Below are 23,900 nucleotides of genomic sequence, written 5' to 3'. Positions count from 1 at the left end.
ACACTTGTACATTGCTGGTGGGACTGCAAATTGGTGCGGCCAATTTGGAAAGCAGTTTGGAGATTCCTGGGAAAGCTGGGAATGGAACCACCATTTGACCCTGCTATTGCCCTTCTCGGACTATTCCCTGAAGACCTTAAAAGAGCATGCTACAGGGATACTGCCACATCGATGTTCATAGCAGCACAATTCACAATAGCTAGACTGTGGAACCAACCCAGATGCCCTTCAATAGATGAATGGATAAAAAAATGTGGCATTTATACACCATGGACTATTCCTCTATTTTTGCCATATCATATTTAACCATTCCGGTGGTATTTGATATTTAAGTATAAATTTCTTTTTCGTTTAAAAATTTCCATTAATTTCTCCAAAATATTTTAATTCATTAATACAAAGAACAAAGGTTTGAAGTTAATTTTTTCCATGTGCTCAAGCCAAAAACCAAAATCAAACAAAGCTTTAAATCATTCCTTTCTCCCCTATCTTATGGCAACTCTATACAGTCATTTTTTACCACTTCTACATGTACTATTCTTTGCCAATTTCTGAACATCTCTTTTTGGTAATGATGCAATAGCAATAGACTATGGTATTAATGTATCCTTGCTCTATCAGCTGTTCTCAATGCAACGACTGGAATGGTCTTTTACAATGAGGTTAGATGGTATCATTTCTGTGCTTGTCCACTTGGAAGGGCAAAGGAACATGGAGCTAAATAAAATGAAAATTAACTTGGAGGAATTGTTACCTGAGTATAACAATTTAGATAAAGTAACCAATAGTGTTTCCTAAACTTCTAGGACACACCTGGAAAATGAAATTTTAAAAATTCACTTATGATATTGTCACTAAAAAATATTGAGAATTAAATTTAGCAGGAGATGTGAAGGACTTCTACATTGATAGCATGAATTGATGAAAGACTAAACACATAAATCATTAGAACAGAATAGAGCTTAAAAATGAATCTACACAAATATGGCCACTTTGATTTTTCACAAAAGTGAAGAAGAAATTCAACAGGGAAGAAGGTCTTTTCAACAAATGGTGTTGAGATAGTTGCTAATATGTATGTAGGAATATAAACTTCTATTCTTTACATCTTATACAAAAATTAAATCAAAATCAAGCATAGATTTAAATGTAAAATGTGAAAGTATTAAAAGTTTAGAAGAGCTGAGTGCAGTGGTACATGCCTATAATTCCAGAGGCTCAAGAGGCTGAGGCAGGAGGATTAAAAGTTAAAAGCCAACCTAGTAACTTAGTGAGGCCCTAAGAAACTTAAATAATAAAATATAAAAAGGGCTTGAGATGTTATTTGAGGGTTAAGTGCCCTTCAATACCTGGTTAAAAACAAAAAAGAAAGAATGAAGAAAATCTCCATTACCTGTGTTTAACCAGACAGAGTTCTTAAGAAACTATAAACATAATCCATTAAGAAATATTATAAATTGCATTTCACTGAAATTAAAAATGTTTTATCTATTAAATATTTCATTTTGCTTCATCATTAATTTCCTTTAATAACACCCAGAGTTGTTTTATAGATTCCTTAGGATTTTCTATGTTCACCATATTCTCTTCAAGTACATGCATTTGAACTTTCAAAAAGATGAATTTTTTTGTTTGTTTTTTTTTTTTTTTTTTTTTGCTATATTGCTGTAAGACTTCCTGAACAAAGCTGAAAAGAAATGGGAGGAATTCATATCCTTGCTTTATTTTTTCAATTAAGGAAAAACATATTCAACATCGCGTTACTGAGTATAACAGCAGCTGTAGGATCTCATTCGCCTATTTGGTTTTGTTGGACAAATTGTCTGAGGTCAAAATAGTTCCCTTGTAGTCATAATTTGTTGAAGGTTTATGAATTTTTATTGTTAATCAGTATTAGACTCTTAAATGATTTTCCAAATATACTGAAATCCTTTCCATTTTTATGATGAATTAAATTGATAGACTATTTGAACCATTCAAACTAATCTTGCTTTGAATAAATAAATAGCATGTTACAGTTTCTATGTATTTTTGGATTTGATTTGCTAATATTTCCAAGTACTTTTGCATCTACATTCATGAGAAATATTAGCAATTTAATTTTAATTGTTTCTGCAATAGGAAAGTGATTTATTTTTTTCATATACGTATTGGTACATTATGGTTGTACATAATGGTGGGATTTATTGTTACATATTCATACATGCACACAATATGACAATATCATTTGGCAAATATCATTCCCTAGTGTTTCCCCTTTCACTCCCCTCTGTCTCTCTTGGTTCATTTCTTCTACTCTACTGATCTCCCTTTGATTTTCATGAGAACCCCCTCCCCAACCCCAGCCTTTCATTTTTTTTTTCTTAGCTTACACATATGAGAGAAAACATGAAACCTTTGACCTTCTGAGTTTGACTTGTATTACTTTAACATAATGTTCTAAAGTTCCATCCATTTTCCTGTAAATGACATAATTTTGTTTTTCTTTATAGCCTAATGAGTCGCCATTGTGTATATCTACCACATTTTCTTGATGAATTCTTCTGTTGATAGACACCTATGCTGGTTCCATAGTTTAGCTATTGTGAATTGTGCTGCTGCAAACATGGGTATTTATGTATTGCTATTGTATGGTGACTTTAATTCTTTAGGATAAACATTGAGGAATGGCATAGCTGGGTCAAATGGGGGTTCCATTTTTAGTGTTTTGAGGAATCTCCCTACTGATTTCTATAGTGGTTGTAATAATTTACAATCCCACCAACGGTGTAAAAGTGTTCCTTTTTCTCCACATTCACTATAGCATTTATTACTGTTTGTATTCTTGATGGATATAATTTATATTGGAGTGATTTGAAATCTCAGTATAGTTTTGATTTTCATTTTTCTAATTGCTAATAATGTTGAACACTTTTTTTCACATATTTTTTGGTAATTTCTATCTCTTCTTTTGCAAAGTGTTTAGTTCATTTATCTATATATAATTGCTTTCCTCTGAAGTTGCATAGTTTCTGGTACAATTCCCAGGTCTTTGATCCATTTTGAGTTGATTTTTTCCCAGGGTGAGAGATAAGGGTCTACTTTTATTCTTCTATATATGGATAGGCGGTTTCCCTACCTTTGTTTAAAGGCTATCTTTTCTCCAATGTATATTTCAGTCTTTTCTCTCCCCAAACCCTCATTAGTTTGGTTAAGGATTGCCAATGTTAATCTTTTCAAAGAACCAACTCTTTGTTTCATTGATTTTTTTAATACCAGTAATTTATCCCATGGCACTCTAACACTGCACTAACCTTCAGCCATTTTTATATGTTATTTTAGACAGGGTCTCTCTAAGTTCCTTAGGGCCTCACTAAATTGATGAAGCTAGTCTATGAACTTGGAATGCTCCTGCCTCAGCCTCTTGATTTGCTGAGATTACAGGCATGTACCACCACACCCAGCTGTTTCACTGAATCTTTGTAATTTTTTTTTCTTAAACTCATTGATTTTGGCTCTGATAATAATAATTTTCTTCTTTCTATTGGTTGGAATTCATTTGTTCTTTTTCTCAAAGGCCTTGAGATACATTATTAGGTTGTTTATTTGGAGTGTTTCTTATTCTCTTATGTAGACACTAATAGCTACAAATTTTCCTCTTAAAACTGTCTTCATAATGTCTCAAAGGTTCTGGTATGTTGTATCACTGTTTTCTTTTGTTTCTAAAATTTTAAAATTTCTGCCATCACTCATTCATTAAATGAACAACATAGAAATGTTGTTCATTTTCTATGTGTTGATGTAGTTTCTGTATGATTTTTGTGTTTGATTTCCAATTTCATTCTATTATGATCTAATAAGAAACAAGGAATAATATTAATTTTTTTTATTTGCTAAGAACTGCTTTCTGTACTAAAATATGGTCTATTTCAGAAAAGGTTTCATGAACCACTGTGAAAAAAAAAGTGTTTTCAGTTTTTGTTGGATAAAATATTTTATAGATATGTTAAGTTCATTTGATTTATGGTATTTTTCATGTCTGAAGTGTCTTTACTGAGTTTATGTCTGGATGATATATCTACTGGTGAAAGGGGTGTGTTGAAGTCACCCAGTATTATTGTGATGGGATCTATATGAGACTTTAATTTGAGTAGTGTCTCTTCTTTGTAATTAGGTGCACCAATGTTTGGTGAATAAATGTCTGCTACCATTATCTTCTTGTTGGATTGTTTTCTTACCAGTATAAAGTGGCCTTCTTAGTCTGTTTTAATTAATTTTGGTTTGAAGTTGGCTTTATCAGATGTAAGAATAGCTATTTCTGCTTATTTTCAGGTTTCATTACCATGCTTCAATAATTTCCATCTTTTCACTTTCAGCCTGTGCCTGCCTTTGTCCATAAGGTGTGTCTCTTGTAAAGAACACATTGTTGGATCTTGTTTTCTAACTCATTCTTTCAGCCTATGAGTTTTAATTAAGGAGTTGAGACCATTTACATCCAATGTTATTATAGAGAGATGTTTATTAATTGCTGCCATTTTGATTCATTTTTAATGTTTTACTTAGTCCCGTTTCTCATTTGCTTAGCTGCTCCTCAAATGACATTTGTTCATTTGTGAAATCTGGGGTTTGTTTTGTATTTCTTCTATATGTATTTCTTTAAATACTTTCTGCAATGCCAGCTTAGTAGTTCTGAAAAGAGAAAAAGAAAAGATGCCACCAAAACCAATAATGTATTCATTATTAGAGAAGCCAACCAGTATATTAAACAAAGAAACTAAAACTCATTAGAACTATAAAGATGAAAATATTTTGGCTGGGTATTATGTGATTTTTGTATGTGGATGTTACAAATAATAATCCGTGTGTGTGTGTGTGTGTGTGTGTGTGTGTGTGTATTTTTTATATATATATATATATATATGTATATATATATATATATATATATGAGAATACAACAAGAATGTAGAATATATTTTATAATAACTTGACACAGTTGTACATGCCCTCAATCCTTGCTACTTGGGAGGCTGAGGCAGGAAGATTGCAAGTTTAAGGTCAGGTAAAATATACAAAGTTTTTAAGAAATAATATTTTATTGATTCTATTGATCAATGAAAGACAACAAAAATTGCTGGTAGATAATTGGTAATCAAGGAAAAATATTTTCAAATTCTTTAACTGACACAGAGTAAGCAAGGATATATAATGTATGCAGGCATATTAGCATGAAAATATTTGTGTTTTTTAAAATTTATTCTAATTAGTTATATGTGACAGTAAAATGTATTTTGACACATCATACATAAATGCAGTACAACTTCTCATTCTTCTGGTTGTATCTGATGTAGGATCACACTGGCCATGAAGTCATATATGCACATAGGGTAATGTCTGATTCATTCTACTATCCTTTCTACTCCTGTACCCCTCCACTCTTTTCACTCCTTTCTGCCTAATCCAAAATACTTACATTCTTCCCAAGCCACACCCCCAACCACCACTCACTGTGAATTAGCATCCACAGATCAGAGAAAACATTCAGCCTTTGGTTTTTTAAGATTAGCTTATTTCACTTAGCATGATATTCTCCATCTCCATCTATATACAGGGAAATTCCATGATTTAATTCTTCTTTAAGGTTGAGTAATATTATATTGCATATATATACCAAATATGAAAATATTTTTAGACCCAATAGAAAAATGGTCAAATGATATAAAGAACTAATTCACATAATTTACAACTCAAATATATATCAAATATTTAAAGACAGTTATAATTTATATTAGGAATTTGAGACGTGTAAATCAAAACTTTAATGAGACTATATGGTTTCCTCCCTAGTTTGACAAATATAAGAAAGCTGAGTAATATTTATTGCTGATGATTACGTAAGTAAATATGCCACTCATGGCAATATAAATCAGTGGAAATATTTTAGATTACAAACTGCAGTATTTTGAGAAATAAAATATGCCCTCAATCATTTAATGCAGCAATTCAGTTAATGAGAACATGCTCCAAAGAAATTCTACTAATGCTTCACAAAGATGTACAAGTTCATTTCATCTGCAGAAACCAACGAATTGCAACAACTTACTAAAAAAATAAAGAAAATGCTATAGATAGATTTAATGAAATGATATAGAGAAGACATGGAAGATAGCACATTTTACTAAGTGTACAGTGAATAAAACAATGATCTCAGAATGAAAAAAATCTGCCTATATATATTTATCATCTGACATTAGCGTTATATTTCTTTCTTGATCAGCTATCTCTACATACATATCAACTTGATTATTTTAATAAATACTTCATATAATATTAGAAGAATTATTTTTGTTTCTTTGGGCACAAAGCTTAAAACATAACTAGAGTTTAATAAATTTTAATATATTATTTATTTTTCTCTCTATTTGATCTTCAAGAATATGTGTCTGGAATATTCTGTGCCTTTGGTCTGGCCCATTGCATTTTGTATTTCTGGGCATCTTCCCTGTTTATGTTTCAATGTTGAGTTAGTCAGCTAATTATGCACATACAAATTATACATTCTTTGAGGGAATGATTTTTAAATAATATTTTCATTTCAACGTAATGCTCTTTCTTGAACTAATTTTTTGGTATTAATATTTGCCTTTTTTTGCTTCCATTGTTTTTTTCCCTCTTTCTCTTAAAATGAAGATAGGATCTCTATTCATTTCCTACCTCTTTATTTTAGTATTTCCACACTTCTTGGATTAAATGATCCTGTGTGTATATGCATGTGTAGATGGGTATTTAATTGACCTTTAGTGTGTTTTTTTAAATTTGAGGTTTTAATTTTATCTCATTTACACATTTATCTCCAAGATGGAGAGAAAGAAGTATAACAATTGAAAATGCAAATTATAATGCAAAATACTTTTTTAAAAAATTTCATTTTTCAAATCCACATATTTTAAGTTGCTAGATTTGTTTTTTCCTTGGTCATTCTCATTATCTTATATTTGTTGCTATGATTGTAATTTAGATAATTATACTACTCATGGTGATTAATATCTTTAATCTTTTAAATATTTTAAGAATCTCATATCATTTTCAGTTTTGTTATTTTGTTGTCATTTTTTTATTCTTTGCTTTCTAAATAATCTTCAGATTCTCAGGTTCTTTTACACCATGACTTCTTCATATTTGAGTTTTTGTGAAGCATGTTTCAAAGAGACATAACTATAAGTAACATCTTATGAGTGGTCTAGAGAAAGAACAGAAATGTTTTATGAATGGCATAAATTTCAGTGTTCTCAGAAGCCCATTTTTATTCACATTTGATTCTATTTGCCCAATTATTGACAGCATCATCAGGAACCCAAAAGAACAAGTCATTGATCAGTAGAAGAAGGAGAAAGGGTTTCTGAATAAGTAAAAGAAGTAGATATTCCCTATAAATATCTTATGAGGTTTATATCCATGGTTGGTAACGACTTTATTTTTAAAGTAATTAGTTAACACTTTTTGTTAATAATTTTATTACATTTTTGCATTGATTGATTGTAATTAACAACAAATTTTGTAAGATGTGTTTTAATTTCCAATAAAACTGGAGTTATTGAATAGAAGTGTATGATTAGCACCTTAAAAGGATTTTTTTATCCTATTTATGTTAGTATTTGTGTTTATATGTTAATGGTGATGGCTGTTTACTTACCAGAAAAAATGGTGGTAGAGTAAAAGTCAAGTTCTCCAAGCTCATAAACCCTATTTGTACAAACAAAAATAGACAAAAGGAAATAAAAATAACAATAGTTTAAAATAATCATTGTCACTGCAATTGTATAGAAAATATATAATGTATTCTTCCTTCTTCAATATTTTCCCCCATTGGAGTTATTTAACAGAACTTGGAGAAGGCTGAGCACTAAACATGTATATATTTGTGTCATGTAACCATCCAATGAAATTGCTTTTAATGTTTGCATTAGTCAGGGTTCTCTAAAGAAATAAAAACCAACAGGATGGATATATATATATATTTTTTTTCCCAAAATGGCTATATGCAAGCTGGAGAGCTGGAGAAACCAGTAGCTTCTAAGTCCAAAAATCTGAAGCTTCAGAACGAGAGGAATCAATGATACAGCCTCCATCTGGTAATTTGAGAAGCCAAAGAGAAAAACCTAAAGTCATATTCAATCTTGAAATGGGAATAATTAGGAATCATTAGACAGAAAAAATAGACATAGAGGAAAAATTACCTATAAAATAACACTAGAAGGTCCAAAGTTCAAATTTCAATAAAATATACAGATCATAGAAAATGGCAGGAATAAAATAAAAGCAATTCTTACAAATTTCACAGAATTGAAGAATGAGTTCCTGTATTTATGGTAAGAAGTTGGCCCACACTGAAGTATAATATATGAAATATCAAAACATGGCATTAAATGGAACAATCCCAAAAAAAAGTATTGGGAAAAAACCAAACAAACAATAAAAGAACCCACATATAGTGAATCAGTAGTTCAAATGCTCCCAAACTTCTCTTTTGTGACTATAGAACTTAAATGTGTCAAGTAATTTATATTTTTAAATAAAATGGCATTTTCTTTTGAATTTTCTCTCAAAGTTTTGAGTTTTATATACCCACTTTTAATTATATATAAGGTAGACTCAGAGCATTTTGAGATTTAATCAAATTTTCCATCCATGTATCATTTTTCATGCAACAAAAGAATAAATGTATAAAAAAGGAATTTACGACATTCAGGTAGCAAAGCTACAATGCAAAGTGAAAGATGAAGTCCTAGAATGATGATGGAAGAGCTCTGTCCCTGGAGTGAAGATCAGGTCAGGACTCCAGAGATTGCCTCTAAGATGAGGCAGTTCAAGGACCTGGAAGTATTTGAATACATTGAGAAAAAGAAGACAATTCTGGGGAAGCTGTAGGTTGAATTAGTGAGAAAGAACAAAATATAAAAGCTACCTCATGTACATAGTACTTTCAGTGTAACCAAAAATATGTGTATCCCCTACAAAAACAGTAATCTTGATCTAGTGCATGGCTTATCTAGGAATGTTTTTTTGCATACTCATTATAATATAAGTACCAAATTTAGATTTAATAGTATGACATAAAAACAATGAGAGAATGAGTAGATCTAAATATATTTCAGAGGTAGTAATAATTTTGGAGATATAATTTTTTTTGGTTGGGCATAGGTGATATTTAACAAATGGTTAAACCATTATCTTTCACATTGAAAAATTCAATAAATAATTCCTTGAAAAATTCTTTAAAAATAATAATTGGATATATTAAGTTTAATATGACCAATAAGTTGAAAATTATAGCCTTTTAGAAAGTAAAAACTGAGACAGAGATAATATGGGCCATTATTTTGTGATATCTTCTGAATTTATCTAATTTTTAATATGTGTGAAAGAATCTTTCCTTTGAAATTTAAGGGACGAAATCTACTTAAATATTTGATCACTAAAATTATAAGCTTTAAATAGGGAAAATTTTGGCAAAATGTTTTTGTGCCCAAATCATAGCACATATTAAAAAAAAAACAGAAACAAAAATGGAAAGAAAACAACAAAAAGTCCTCAATTAAATTCAGTTCTAAATTAACCAGCTTATTGTACAGAATTACTGTGCCTTACACTAGCTTTTAAGTTATACTGACCCCATTGTGCTGGGTCTCTTACCTAGCAGTCATATATTTGAATAATTAATTATTACTTGCTGTAGTGATACATCATTAGTATAAGATAATGACATTTCCAGATAGCCAAAGTATTCCTATGCAGACAGAATCTTTGGCAAATAAATACTGTGTGGATGTAGACACTAGGTCAAAATAGAATCATGAATATTTTTAGGGAAACTTATGGGTATTAAGAATTTGATAGCGGGTGCTTTTGTTTCAATCTGAAGTAGCATTTTGTTAATGACATATCACATGATTGGATTTTTCTATCCATGGATTTATTGGATGAAATAATTACTAATATGACAAATATATTAGCCTATAATGAGGAATGCCAACATGGAGCACAGATGGTCTCCTCCAACAAGTGACAATTTGAAGCCTCAATTTATCATGAAACAAACAGAACTGTTTAGAACAACAATATTCTAATCATGAGAGAAAGAAAATAGGAACACAGTAGCAGTGAATAGCAATTATAGTTTTATATTTTGGATCACATTTAAGGAAATTAAATGTTGGAAATTTTTAGAAAAGACACTTTTAGGTTCCATATCAAGTATTTTAGTTCTTTGTTGAACTGAAAATTAAATCAGAAATCAGCTGTCTTGGTTGAGTACATGTGCATTCTTATTATTCTTACTATCTGCAGGGATTTAATGATGCTTGGTGTGTGTGTGTGTGTGTGTGTGTGTGTGTGTGTGTGTGTGGTAACCAAGCTAATTTCTGTACACTCATCTAAGAAAATGCCAGCAGGAAAGTTTGACAACAGCACCTGTGAGAAATAGCAAAAAGAGCTTTGTGTATACTATGTCCTGTGGGGGTTGGTGGTTGTTGATAAAAATCAATTTGATTCTTTACAAATAAATCAAGGGGTGGAGGATGGCAAATATAGTGTGTTAGTGACTTTACACAGGACATACCCATAGAATAAGTGGCCTCAGTCAGGATATGTTTGTGGAACATAACCAAAAACTAAAACAAAAGGTTCTCATTTACACATACATCAACCATTCTGTACATGATCAATGTTGCCTTAAACACAGCTGTGCCAAAACAGAGTCCCTTCCTGAGCCTGTCTTTATTATTTTCTACTGCTTACATTAATTGACTGAAATATCTTCCATGCAGATTTTTATCTTAAATGTACTTGTAAAAATTGGCTATAGCTATGGCAAGTTTTCGTGTCAAGAGGAAAATAGTTCCAGTTCTAGCAGAAAAAAAAAAAATCTTGCACAGTTTTTTTTTTATAACTTTGCTTTTGTATCTAAGACATGGATTCAAATCTTACTCTTCCCCAAAGAAGGAATAAATTTCTAAGGAGAATTCAATTGAGAAGAAAGTTTTGTATCTCAAGCAGAGAAAGCAATCCCAGATAAATGGAAAGGCAAAAATTCATGGTTTGATTTCATGTGTCCTGGAGGATGCTGATAGCCTGCATGAATAGCATTATACATCTGTGTAAAGAAGGTGCTATTCATATGATTTAGTTGAGTAATTATTATTTTATAAATACCTATATTGACCTACCTACCCATTTATTGATCTATTGATATAGATACAAATATAGAGTTATCCCTTTGATCCTTAAAAAGAAAATAAGGATAGTGCATTACGTTAATTTTTAATATAGTGTAATGAGACAAAGAATTTGTGACAATCTTGAAACTAGAAGGAGGAAAGAGAAGTGTGAGTGACAGAAAGAAGGCTCTGATGTGTCAAGTTTTGGGGAAGATACTGGCAGGAGGGGAGTAGTGTGGTGGATAACATAGTTCACAGAGAGAAATGCATTTGGTAAATTTGTAATCATAGGTATGTGAAAAATAATTTTTCTTGATTAAAATACATTTTTTATTAATCTATACCTCACAGTCAATTCTGATTTATTTTCAGGCTTGCAGGTTCTAGAATTTTTTATGTAATAGCATGGTATAAAACTTCAAAGGAGATTCTTTGTTGGTAGTGTTGCTCTGTTGCTTTTATGACTTTTGCTGCTTATGATTTGTCTTGCTTTATAAAATTCTAAATTTTCTGATATATGTTGAAATATTTTTTACAGAAGATATTTTTATCAAATTACAAATCCCCCAATGATTGATTTTGTACATTTTCTGTTGGGGCTACAACAACTTCAGTTATAATTGGCAAGTTAATGGCAGTTAAATGAGCAGCTAAATTTTTATCACTAAATTTAAAATGAAGTAAAGAAACTGAAAATAAGTACTTAATTTGTTCCATTTTTATATTGTTATGTAGTCATGAGATCATTCCACTATCAAGATAATAAACATTTCTATCATCTATCATACCTAAAATATTGTGCTACTTTCTGATCCATCCCACTTATCTCCCATATCCCCAAACAATAAATAATCTGTCATCTGTTATAACAGAGTCACATTTTATAGGATTTTATATTGATGCCACACACACTATTTTGGTGGGGTGTGGGGAGGGGGAGAGGTGAGAGGTCTGGCTTCTTTCCTTCAAATCAGTGATTTTGAGATTTAAACTACTTTGTTGCATATTAACATTAGTTTATTAATTAAAAAGAGTATCCAAAATACTCTTATTGAAGACATAAAAGACTTCCACATTGCTAAATTTATTAGTTTTCAGATTTTTTCCTCACTGAATTATAAGTTCTTTATTGGTTCTTTTTAGTTATGCATGATAGTAGAATCCATTATGATAAGATTATATAAGCATGGAATACATCTTATTCTAGTTAGGACCACATTCTTGTGGATGTGCATGATAGTGGGATTTAAATGTTCTTTGTTGTAAATCACTTTTTATTTTGTACCAGTACCATTCACAGGTTAATCTTAACTCCCTCTTTCAAAATATAGAGGCCTTTTCCTTGAACTCCTTATTTTTATCATATATATTCCTTTTCCAAGTGAGTGTACATAGTCTGAAGGTTTAAAATACCAGGAACATGCAGATTAGTTCTAAATATTGATCTTGTTCTGGATTGTTCCCTGAACTTCATACTCATATTCAGTTTCCTCCTACTCTTACATATTTAATTAAAAATAAATCTCACTCATGTGTCTAATGCTTCCCTTTCAAGTGATTGCATCCAGTCTTACAAAGGCAGTAAAATGAGTAAAAAAAGAAGCAATGAATATGACAAATGGAAAACAAATAGCAAGATTATGTTTTAATTCCAACCTTATTAATTACACTAAATACAAATGGCCTAAATATAGAATTAAAAAAACAAAGATTAACTTTTATGAAGAATCTAAAATTTTTGAACTCAAACATTTAAGTGGAGATTAAAATGGTGGATACCAGGTTGTGAGCTGGTAGTTTGTGGGGATATTGGCCAAACAATGTGAACTTTAGTCCAGAGGAATAATTTTATGAGATCTGTCATGTAAAATGTGAACTATAATTAATAAAAATGTCTTGCATTCTAGAAAATTTCTTAGAGACTAGATTTTAAGTGTTCTAACAAAGAAAAGTATGTGAGGTGATACATATGTTAATTAGCCTGGTTCAGCCATTCCATAATGTACATGTATATATTTAAAAACATACTGTACATGGTAAATATGTACAATGTGTTTGTCCATTAGAAAACGACAAATTGAGAAAAGTTGCTAAAACTATATGCTGCCTCCAAAAAAAATGGACTCTAAATATGAATACACAAATAATCAAAAAATAAAAGAATATAAAAAGATATACTTTGTAAATATTGATCAAAGAAATCAGAGTGGCTATATTAATATGAACCTTGATTTCAGAGCCAAAATATCACCAAGGACGACAAAAGACATTTCATAATGATAAAAGAATCAGTTTATCAAGAAGACATAATTTTAAATGCATATTAACAAAATAGAAAATATATAAAATGCATTAAGCAAAAACTGAGAGAATTACTTGGAAAAATAAATCACAATTATAGTTGGAGTTTTTACATCTGGTTTTAATAACTAGCAAAAGATTTAGGCAGAAATCCAGTAGATGATTTCTATAATTTCATCAACTAGCAATAATCTATAATTGTAGTCATTCAAGAACAGCAAAATACACTGTCATTTTAATAGTACATGGGATATTTGCAAAGATTGACCCTATTCTGAGCCATAAAGTAGGTCTCAATCAACATGCAAAAATTTAAGCGAGAATATATACTCTCTGATACAGTGGGAGTCATTTAGAAATCAATAACAGAAAGGAATGTGGAAAATAACCAGCTACTTGGAAGCTGTAAGAACACAATTCTAAATCACTCATGGGGTCAAACAAAAAAATTAAATGGGGAAACTGGAAAGAATTTGAGCCAAATGAAAAACATTAAAATTTGAGGAATGTTACTAAAGTAGTACTTATCATATTTGGACACTAAATGCCTATAATAAAAGCCAGGCACTAATTACCTCAATTTCAATTTTTAGTAAATAGAAAAATAAGGAAAATTAATAAGTAAGCAGATGAACAAAAAGTGAATTTGAAGCATAACCTGCTTGGACCTTTGAGATGGCTAGAATTCTGGGTAATATCTTGGTATCAGACTTTTGAGAGAGTCTGGTACAGAAACACCCAGTTAATCTGCATTGAAATTTTTGATTCACAGAAACTATGATAATAAATATTAGTTGGTCAAAGCTGTCACAGTTTTCAGGTAATATGTTTACTCATTCTTGAAGATGATCTCTTCATTACTTTGTTAAGTATTTCTAAAATCATCACTTAAAAATAATGTTTTCTTTTTCTTATTAATAACAAGATAAAATTCACTGACATACTTTTTGATACTGAAGCATTCTTGCATTTCTGGGATATAATCTGCTTGAAAATGACATATTTTCTTTGGTTTTTAGTTAGCTAATACTTTCCCCAGAAGTTTTGCTTGCATGTTTATAAGAGAACTGATGTCACGATTTTGCTTATTTATTTTGTTGTAGCATTACATAATAGGCTTTATAAATGAGCTGGTTCATTTTTTTTCCACATTTTCTTAATTGAAATTAAAGAAAAAAATCTATGATGTAAAAATTTGTTACATGAGTTTTGGTATAATGACATATAAAACCTTCTGAATCTGGATTTTTGAGGGGAGGGAATTATTGACTGACATTTAATTGCCTGTAACATATAGTGAACATTCAGTGCTTTATTTTTATCTTTTCTCGATTTTAGCATTTTATGTTTTTCTAAAAGAGACATATCCATTTATATAGGTTCATATTTTTTTAAATGTAGTGGTCCTAAAACTTCAGTTTTTTAAAACGTCTTTTTTGTCTTAATTCCCCTTTTTGTTCTGTATTATTTTAACTTACATCTTTCATCTTTTTTCTTGATTAATCCTTCCAAATCCTTTCTTGCTGATCTTTTCAAGTAATAGTTCTGTTTTTATCTCAATCTCAATTTTATTTTTCTCTATTTTTATTTTATTTTCTTTGTTTCTTTAGAGATTGTTATTTTGCCACTCTTTCATCAAGCATTTATTCTCTTTTATTTAGTAGTCCTTGTTTTTTGATATGCATGTTTTAACCATAAATTTCCTTCAACTACTGCTATAATCATCATATATCTGTATATGCAGAATTTTCATTGTCATTAATTTTCATTGCCACCAATATTTCCTGATTATGCTTATAAATTTATTTTAAACCCAAGTAATAATTAATAATATGAAGTTTAAATTAAAAGTATATTTCTTTTGTTAATGTAGAACTGAGTTGCATTGTGAATAGAGAGCTAAGGTATCATTTTATTCTTTGGAATTTATTGTTACTGCCTTCATGATTAAATACATGATCTTTTTTTTTTTTAAATGTTGTCTATATGGTCAAAAAAAACCATGCTTTTTTCTGTCACTGTAGACTTCCATATATCATCTGTCATCTCCACATTGTTTTTTTTAACACCTTCAATGCCTTTGCATATAGCTTTCTTTACTTGCTTTCTCTGTAGTGTTTGAAGTGTTTTAAAAAATGTATACAACCACAGATAAGAAAAACTGTGCTTTATATGGGTAATGAGAATTATAATGCATTCCACTGTCATACACAAATAAAAAATTAATTAAAAAATAAAAAATAAAATCTCCAACTATAGAAGGTTTTAGTTAAAGTTCTTTTAATTGTTTGATACATCATATTGACATATGTTTAACTTTATACATGTTAATAATGCTATATATTCCTTATGTTCTTCTTTGTATCAGATGCAGAATCTGTTTTTCCTTTATATTATAATGTTTTACATTAAGTTGGATTCCATTAGATATAAGAAGAGGCACCTACATTTTTTTAAAAAAATTCACATTTGTCTGGAACATTTTCTCCATCTGCATTATATTTAAACTTTAAATATAAACTTTATTTAAATATAGCATTATTATATTTAAACTTAGATTATGCCTTTAGTATTTTTCAACTTTGTATTTAGAATTTTTATATTACCAAAACCTTCTTAATGAGCTCATGCATGTTCTTATAAAAATAATATAAACATTTTCTGCAAAAGCTACATCTAGTCAGTTCAGATGTTAGTAGGGAAAAGTAGTTCATTTAGATCTAAAAGAACCATAATGCTACAGAGATAGTAAATGGTCTTGGTTTGTGGCTTCATAAAGTGAATTATTCAAAGAATATCCCAAGTTTGACTTACTATGGAGACTAAACTTCAATATGGTACAAATCCTAGGTTTGTGAAGAGATGGGTAAACTATGAATAAAACTTGGAGATCCCTGAGTCATCTGCTTAGCAATGCCAGTACAACTGCTGAAAATAAAGGTTCTTTTTAAAACTCCCATGTGAGCTGTACCACAGATCCCTACCAGCTGGCGGTTTTCTTGGCATATAACTATGGTTCAGTGCCACCTGCATAGAGGCAGGGCATGAAAAGAAAGATTGAATGGGATAAACTAGTAATTATGCTTGTGTAATTTGCTAGGTGATTGGGTTTTTTAAATGAGAAAGTTACTACTTGGAAAGATGCAGAAAAGAACCTGCCTAGAGTGTGAAAACAATATTTGGTAGTATTTTTCTCCTCAGGATTTACTCTTCATTGTAATTTTAATAAGTATGTATTAAATGATTTATGTTCCAGCATGAGCTCTAATAGATAACGTCTGCATGTAAATCATCATAGTTTTATGCCCACTTTTATTTCTTTGTTTGAATACTGTTTAGATGTATTTTGATGTTTTTTAAGGGTATGATGTGTGATTTTGAAAACACATATTTGAATGCAGCTTTTCCCTTGTGAATCGATAGTAATAAGTTAAATCAGAAAATACTGTTTCTCTTTAAAGCTTGGCCATTCCAGGGCAAGTTACAGGCTCTTATCTCAATGTTTTACTTTCAAGTTGTCTAAGCAAATTGGAAATAGTGCATTGAAGGCACTTTCACATGTGATATCTGTTAAATGTCATTTACAATTTATGTAGTCTTACACAGAATTTTCCTTTCTATCTTTGGAGACTGATAAATAAAATTTGTTCCCTGCTATGTTTTTTTTTCTTATTTGGCCAAGGGAATATTTAAATGTATCTTTTTTGTGCTATAGAAGGACAAACCTATTGTTTTAATATTTTATTCATCAATTCCATTGCATGTATAAATTTGCTATGAGTTACCTTCTTTATGATTACATTTAGTTTGGCAGTGAGAGGATATGTTTATCTTTAATCCAAATAACTCCTTCTAAAAATAACATGTCTCTTAACCCCCATACCTGAACGTAAGTGGTAAATTGAACAATCATACTTTTTCATCTATGTGAGAGGTATTTACATTAAATATGCATGTCATATATAATATATGCATAGCTGAGAGCAAAAACTGCCACAGTGTCAGAGGAATCATTTAAAGACTTTACTCCATATAACATCTAAAACACTATAAAGAATTAATTAATCCTAATGCAAAGCAACACAAATATGCAGCTGGGGAAGCTTATTTTCTAAAGGCATAGTTTTATATAGGTTGATAGCTAGAGATAGATAGGTATAAGTATAAACACAAATAAATTTTTCTTTCAGCAGATCTCTTTGTCTCAAAAAGGAAAGGGAGACTAAATACATATATGTATATATTTAATTTTTGTGCTATTGCCATTGAATACATTAGTTTCATTATTTTAATTTTCTCATAGCCTTGTCAATTGTGTCAATAATTTGAGACAGTATGGGTCAGTCTCAATGTGATAAGATAGGGGATAAAAAGATTTTTTTTTTTTATAAATGGAGGAATCACTCTGATCTGAGGTCCAGCTAATAAACCAGGAGAAATCAGAGGAAGCAAGAGGATTGAAGATTTGAGTACATTTAATAAGAATGACCTCTCTTATTTGTAAAGCCCTTAACGGATTTCACCCTCATTAGTAGCCACTAATATTGTAGATCTCAGAAAGAGCGATTTCAGTGGTAGAATCCAGGTTAATAAGAGTTAAAAGATGAATGAATGGGTAAAAAAAAAAAAAAGCAAAGAGAATGATTCTTCTTTTGCGAAGTTTAAAATTAAAGGAATAGGGGCTGGGGATGTGGCTCAAGTGGTAGCGCGCTTACCTTGCATGCGTGCGGCCCGGGTTCGATCCTCAGCACCACATACCAACGAGGATGTTGTGTCTGCCGAGAACTAAGAAATAAAAATATTAAAAATTCTCTCTCTATCTCTCTCTCTCTCCTCTCTCACTCTCTCTAAAAAAAAAAAAAAAATTAAAGGAATAATAAGGAGCAAAGAGGACTGGGGGACCAATGTAGAGGTATTTCTCTACATTATATTTAACTTCATTGAAACATGTTTCTGGGTAGAGGAGAAATGTATAAATGAAAATTTGAAGGCATAAAAACATCAGAGATAATTATTATGATATAAAGCTGAAAGAGAAAAAGATTGTCCTAATAGAGAAAGAGTGAAACAAAAAAAAAATGTGTATAGAGAAACAGTCTCTGATAACAATGGAAACATTGAAGATGTTTATTTGTAAGATTCTGTAATTACAGAGGAAAAAAACATCTTCTGAGAGAATTTTGAATTTTTTTTTTACCAGATAAAGCTTGTTTTAATTTCAAGGACCGATCTACTTAATCACCAAGGCCACTATGTACAGACAAAAGAGGGGAGGCTTTATTTCTTGGGCTCATCCTCTTTGGACAGTGTCTTGATGGTCTCCTCCTTCTTGTCCTAGATGCACTCCTCATGGTTTTCATGCCCCTCTGGTGTTAGATCTCCGTGCCTCAGCCTGGTCAGCTAGTGGTTTCTCTTGGGCCTTATCTCCTTTCAGTTTATGGATGTGTTCCAGGAGGATCTGCTTGTTTTTGAACACATTCCCCTTTACCTTCAGGTAGAGACTGTGATGCTTGTGTCTGGTCAATCTTCTTAGATTCAGGGTATCTCTGGAGTAGCCTCTGAAGAATCTGCATCCTTCTCATCCAGGTTACCTTCTCTGGCATTTGAACACTGGCTGTACCTTTTCCCTTACCTTTGCCTCTATGCCTGCCCTTCCAGGGAGGCAAGGTATTTTTTTTTCCTGGCATCAGTGAGTGAATGGACAGTCACTGGTTTGTGGATGATCAGCCCTTCTTTGATATTCCAGATCTGCTAACAAGAGTTGGCACTTGCGATTTCATTGGTTTCCTTGGGGTCTCAACCAGACCTTCTTTTTGCCACAGCAGAGGACACTGGAGGCAATTCTCTTTTGAAGCTTGAGCATACTCATGGCTGCAGACAAGCTGCAAAAGGTGAAAATGTCAAAAACATATTTACAGCCTGAAAAGAGAGGATAAGCTCGTAATTGAGGTAGAAAATAGCATAAAAATTAAATATGGGCTGCTGAAATATGTACCTAAATTATATTAAAGTAAGTAGATGCAGTTTAGTGAATTCTACAGCAATGCCTGGCAGAAAAGGAACAGAGCACGTAGTAGCTTTTCCCAAGGGTTGGAGAAAATGTAAATGACAGAGAATTTGGAAAGTGGTATGTGAAAATAAAATATTAAAATGTCTATTTTATTTTGATTTTTAATACTTGAGATGTTTTAAAATTTCTGAAAGGAGTTACATTTATCAAAATTTATTTAAACAAGAGGAAGTTTCTAGAATTGGGCAAAATGTCCTCATTCTACCACATGTGCACATTAGATTTATATCCAGTTGTAAGGAAATGACATACGGAAACAACCTGATTGACTGTAGTTGACATTTGCCTTATATGGGCATAATGTGACAATGAAGTTGGCTGTGATTGCCTGAAGTTAATTGACTAAGACCCAGTTAGTTACAAGAGTATGCTCTTAGGCTAGTTTACAGGCTGTTTTCACATCAAGCTAGGGTATATACAGGCCAAATTTTTTCACCCATATACAGAAACAGATGTAGGCAAAGTTACCAATTTAACAAATATAAAGGTTAAAAGTTTTTAAGAATTAACCATTTCCCCTTGGCCAGCCAGAGAAGGCATTGGCTTTCCACAGTTTTTCATTGAAAGCAGCTATGGTCCAATGCTTCAGGGAAGAGGCTGGCACTCAATCAGACAAGAAAGCAGGTAAGGTGTGCTTTCTACACAGTAAAGTTTCTATTATAAGGTTTAGACTCAACTCCATTGCTCCACCAGAGAAGAATCTGGTGTTCTGTCACCTGTCAAAAGGCCAACACACACCATAAAACACAACTTCAATGCCGTGCTTGATTTTGGTCTGATGATCATGTCATAAGGGACTGTTGGAAGAGGGTTGAGTTGGAGTCAATATCTGGCCCAATATATTATAATCTGGTCTTATTAGTGGAGGGTGGGGCTTCCTTGATCTTACAAATTAAAATTGATAGTCCACAGGCTGTGAACATCACCAAGATGACAAGATCTGCTCCTGACAGATTTATGTGCTACTACTGTGGGTGATGTGGCAATTGGCTAGAGTTTTGCCCCACTGAATTCTGTTCTATCATTCTGGCGTATGCATGTATGTTATTGGGCACTTTCAGACAATCGAAAAATTCTGGATATATCTTCTCTAGTATGATAAAGAACAGATATTGGTGGGATCCAAGATGTCAGGCTACAGGGGGGCTGCATTCTGTGTGTCTCTGTGACCTGATAGTCAAATAGCGGGAATACTATTTCTCTGTGAGTGATTAGAGGAATGCCGACTGCTGCTCTGGCATAGGAATCTGCTATGTCTGAGCAGTTTTCCAGGCCTCAGCATCAGCACAGGACTTCTGGCTATTCACCCACACAGGACCTCCAGGTGACTGAGCAGGACGACCAGGAGCACCCATGCAGGACTCCTGGCCTCAGTGCCATGCAGGACACCCAGATGCTGCCCATATGCAGAACCTCTGGCCAACACTCATGTGTGGACCTCCATCTACCAAAGTGGGGCTCCCCCGGTCACCTCCATCTTGGGACACCTTCATCACCATCTTTAGTTGGGTCAACTCCCAGTTTGGGACACCAGCTAAGGCTTAGAAGCAAAATCAAGGTACCTATAATCACTAGTGCCCACCTCTCCCTGGTAGCCACTAACCGGGCACAGTGCTTGTAGATACACAGCCAGTCTGTAGCTTGCAAAACTTTGTCCTGAACTGCCCAATACAAAACAGCTCTCCGTGGCAGATGCACAGCCCCCAGAGAGCAGCCCATAAGACCTCAGGAAAGAAAGGTTTCTGATTGGGAAATAGAAAGGGAGAGGATGAGTGAGATACAGTTTAGAGACAAAATTAGAGACCAGGAATTGTGAGGTCTATAGGCGATAGAATGAGATAAGACCTGGCACATCTGTGGTGTGGACCACGTGAGTGAGCCCAAAATGAGGTCCTTGGGGTGCAGTCTCACATCAGGGACTGGAAAGTGCTATATCCCATCACATGGAGCTCTGCCCCCAAGACCAACCGTCCCACCTAAATAACTGTCACCATCCTGATAACAGAGATACCAGAAAACAACAGGCAACCCCACCTATTAGCAGAGAAGGGAAGCAGGAAAGATACTGATTGCCAACAAAATCAATCCTTACATCTTCCTTTGATATTTTTTCTCTTTTCTCTCTCTCTCTTTTCTCCCACCCTCACATCCCTAACATTTGTGAAACCAAGATCTTTTCATGAATTACGCTACTGAGGACTGGGATGTCTGAGTAGTATATTACAGTTGTGTTGCATATTCTTTTATCTCCTATTTTCACAATTTTTATTTTTCTTAATTTTTATGTTGGTTTGTTTTCTATACTCTCTCTATTGTCTTCCCATATACTTATCTCCCCAAAATGACTTTATCTCTTTTCTCCTGCTACTAACCAACTTCTTTAAATTCCTCTTTCATACTTCCTAAGATCTAATAACTCTACATCCTCACCTCCTACCCCTCAACATCTGATCCTATACCTCACACCCAGTTCTTTGTCCACCATCAGAAACTGTAGGCCCTTTTGCAAACCTACTATTTATATTATAGATAACAATTGAACTCTCCATTTCTGTATACTGTGACAAAACTGTAAACATCTTAATATCAGCTATTTGGTTTAAGGCTATATATTGTTTGTATTAGGGCCTGTTAATATTGCTCTGCCCCTTAAAGGGCAGGTACTGGAACCCTGCAGGGACACTATAAGCCTATAGGGTAAAAACTATAATGCCTCAGATACACAGTGCTAGAAGGGAAGACACACAAACAACATGAAAAAACAAGGGAAGAAAGTACTCAAAACAAACCAAGATACTGCATTATTAGAATTGATGGCCAGCACAACAGAAGAAATGACAGATAAGGAGTTCAGGATGTACATAGTTGAAATGTTCTGTGAATTAAAGGGTGATATAAGAGAGCAAATACAGGCAGCAAAAGATCATTTTGATAAGAGCTACATAAACAAATACAGGAAGAAAAAAGATTACTTCAACAAGGAGATAGAGGTTCTGAAAACAAACAAACAAAAATATAAATCCTTGAAATGAAAGAAAGAATAAACCAAATTAAAAACTCATTAGAAATCACCACCAACAGATCACTTGGAAGACAAGATTTCAGACAATGAAGACAAAATATATAATCTTAAAAGGAATGTTGATCACACAGCAAAGATGGTAAGAAACCATGAGCAGAACACGCAGGAATTATAGGATAACATAAAAAGACAAATTTATTGGAAGGAAGACATAAATTTCCAAACCAAAGAAATGAACAATTTATTCAATGAAATAATATCAGAAAGTTTTCCAAAGATGAAGAATGAATTGGAAAATCAAATTCAAGAGGCTTACAGGACACCAAATGTACAAAATTACAACAGATCCATACCACGGCACATTATAATGAAAATGCTAGCAGATAGAATAAGGAGAGAATTTGAAAAGCCACAACAGAAAGGAATCAGATTACATATAGGGGGAAAACCAATTAGAATATCTGCAGATTTTTCAACCCAGATCCTGAAAGTTAAAAGATCCTGGAACAACATATATCAAGCTCTGAAAGAAAATGGATGCCAACCAAGAATCTTATATCCAGCAAAATTAAGCTTTAGATTTGATGACAAAATAAAAACCTTCTATGATAAACAAAAGTTAAAAGAATTTACAACTAGAAAACCTGAACTATAGAATATCCTAAGAAAAATATTCCAAGAGGAAGAAATGAAAAACAATAATGAAAATCAGCAAAGGGAGGTATTAAACTAAAGGAAAAACCAATCAAAGGAGAAACCAAAACAAGTTAAATACCAAGAATAAACAAACAAACAAAAATGCGCAGGATTACAAATCATGTCTCAATAATAATCCTGATGTTAATAGCCTAAACTCACCAATCAAAAGACATGGACTGGCAGATTGGATTTTTAAAAAAGACCCCAAAATTGCAGTCTTCAAGAGACTCATCTCATAGAAAAAGACATCCACAGACTGAAAGTGAAAGGTAGGGAAAAAACATACCACTCACAAGTACTACGGAAACAAGCAGGGTTTTCAATTTTTTTATCAAATAAAATAGACTTTAAGCCAAAGTTAATCAAAAGGGATAAATAAGGACATTTTATTACTGCTTAATGGAACTATCCATCAACCAAATATAACAATTACAAATATACATGCCCCCCAAAATGAAGCATCTATGTTCATCAAACAAAGTCTTGTCAAGTTCAAGAGTCCCATAGACCACAACACAATAATTCTGGGTGACTTTAATACATCTCTTTCACCACTGGATAGATATCCCAAACAAAAGCTAAACAAAGAAACTATAAAACTCAATAATACAATCAA

General features: G+C 32.3%; 1 pseudogene across 1 annotated transcript; it reads right to left on the bottom strand.

Annotated features, from left to right (window-relative positions):
- Positions 1 to 18,770: 18,770 nt before the first annotated feature.
- On the bottom strand, positions 18,771 to 19,362 carry LOC308630475 (large ribosomal subunit protein eL19-like; annotated as a pseudogene). Its single transcript has one exon. The product of its transcript is annotated as a large ribosomal subunit protein eL19-like (transcript).
- Between the last annotated feature and the right edge of the window lie 4,538 nt (positions 19,363 to 23,900).

The sequence above is a fragment of the Spermophilus citellus genome (genome assembly GCF_964194105.1).
Source record: "Spermophilus citellus genome assembly, chromosome: 11".
NCBI lineage: Eukaryota > Metazoa > Chordata > Mammalia > Rodentia > Sciuridae > Spermophilus > Spermophilus citellus.
Note: the sequence above shows the minus strand (reverse complement) of the source record. Positions and strands in the feature narration are given on the sequence as shown.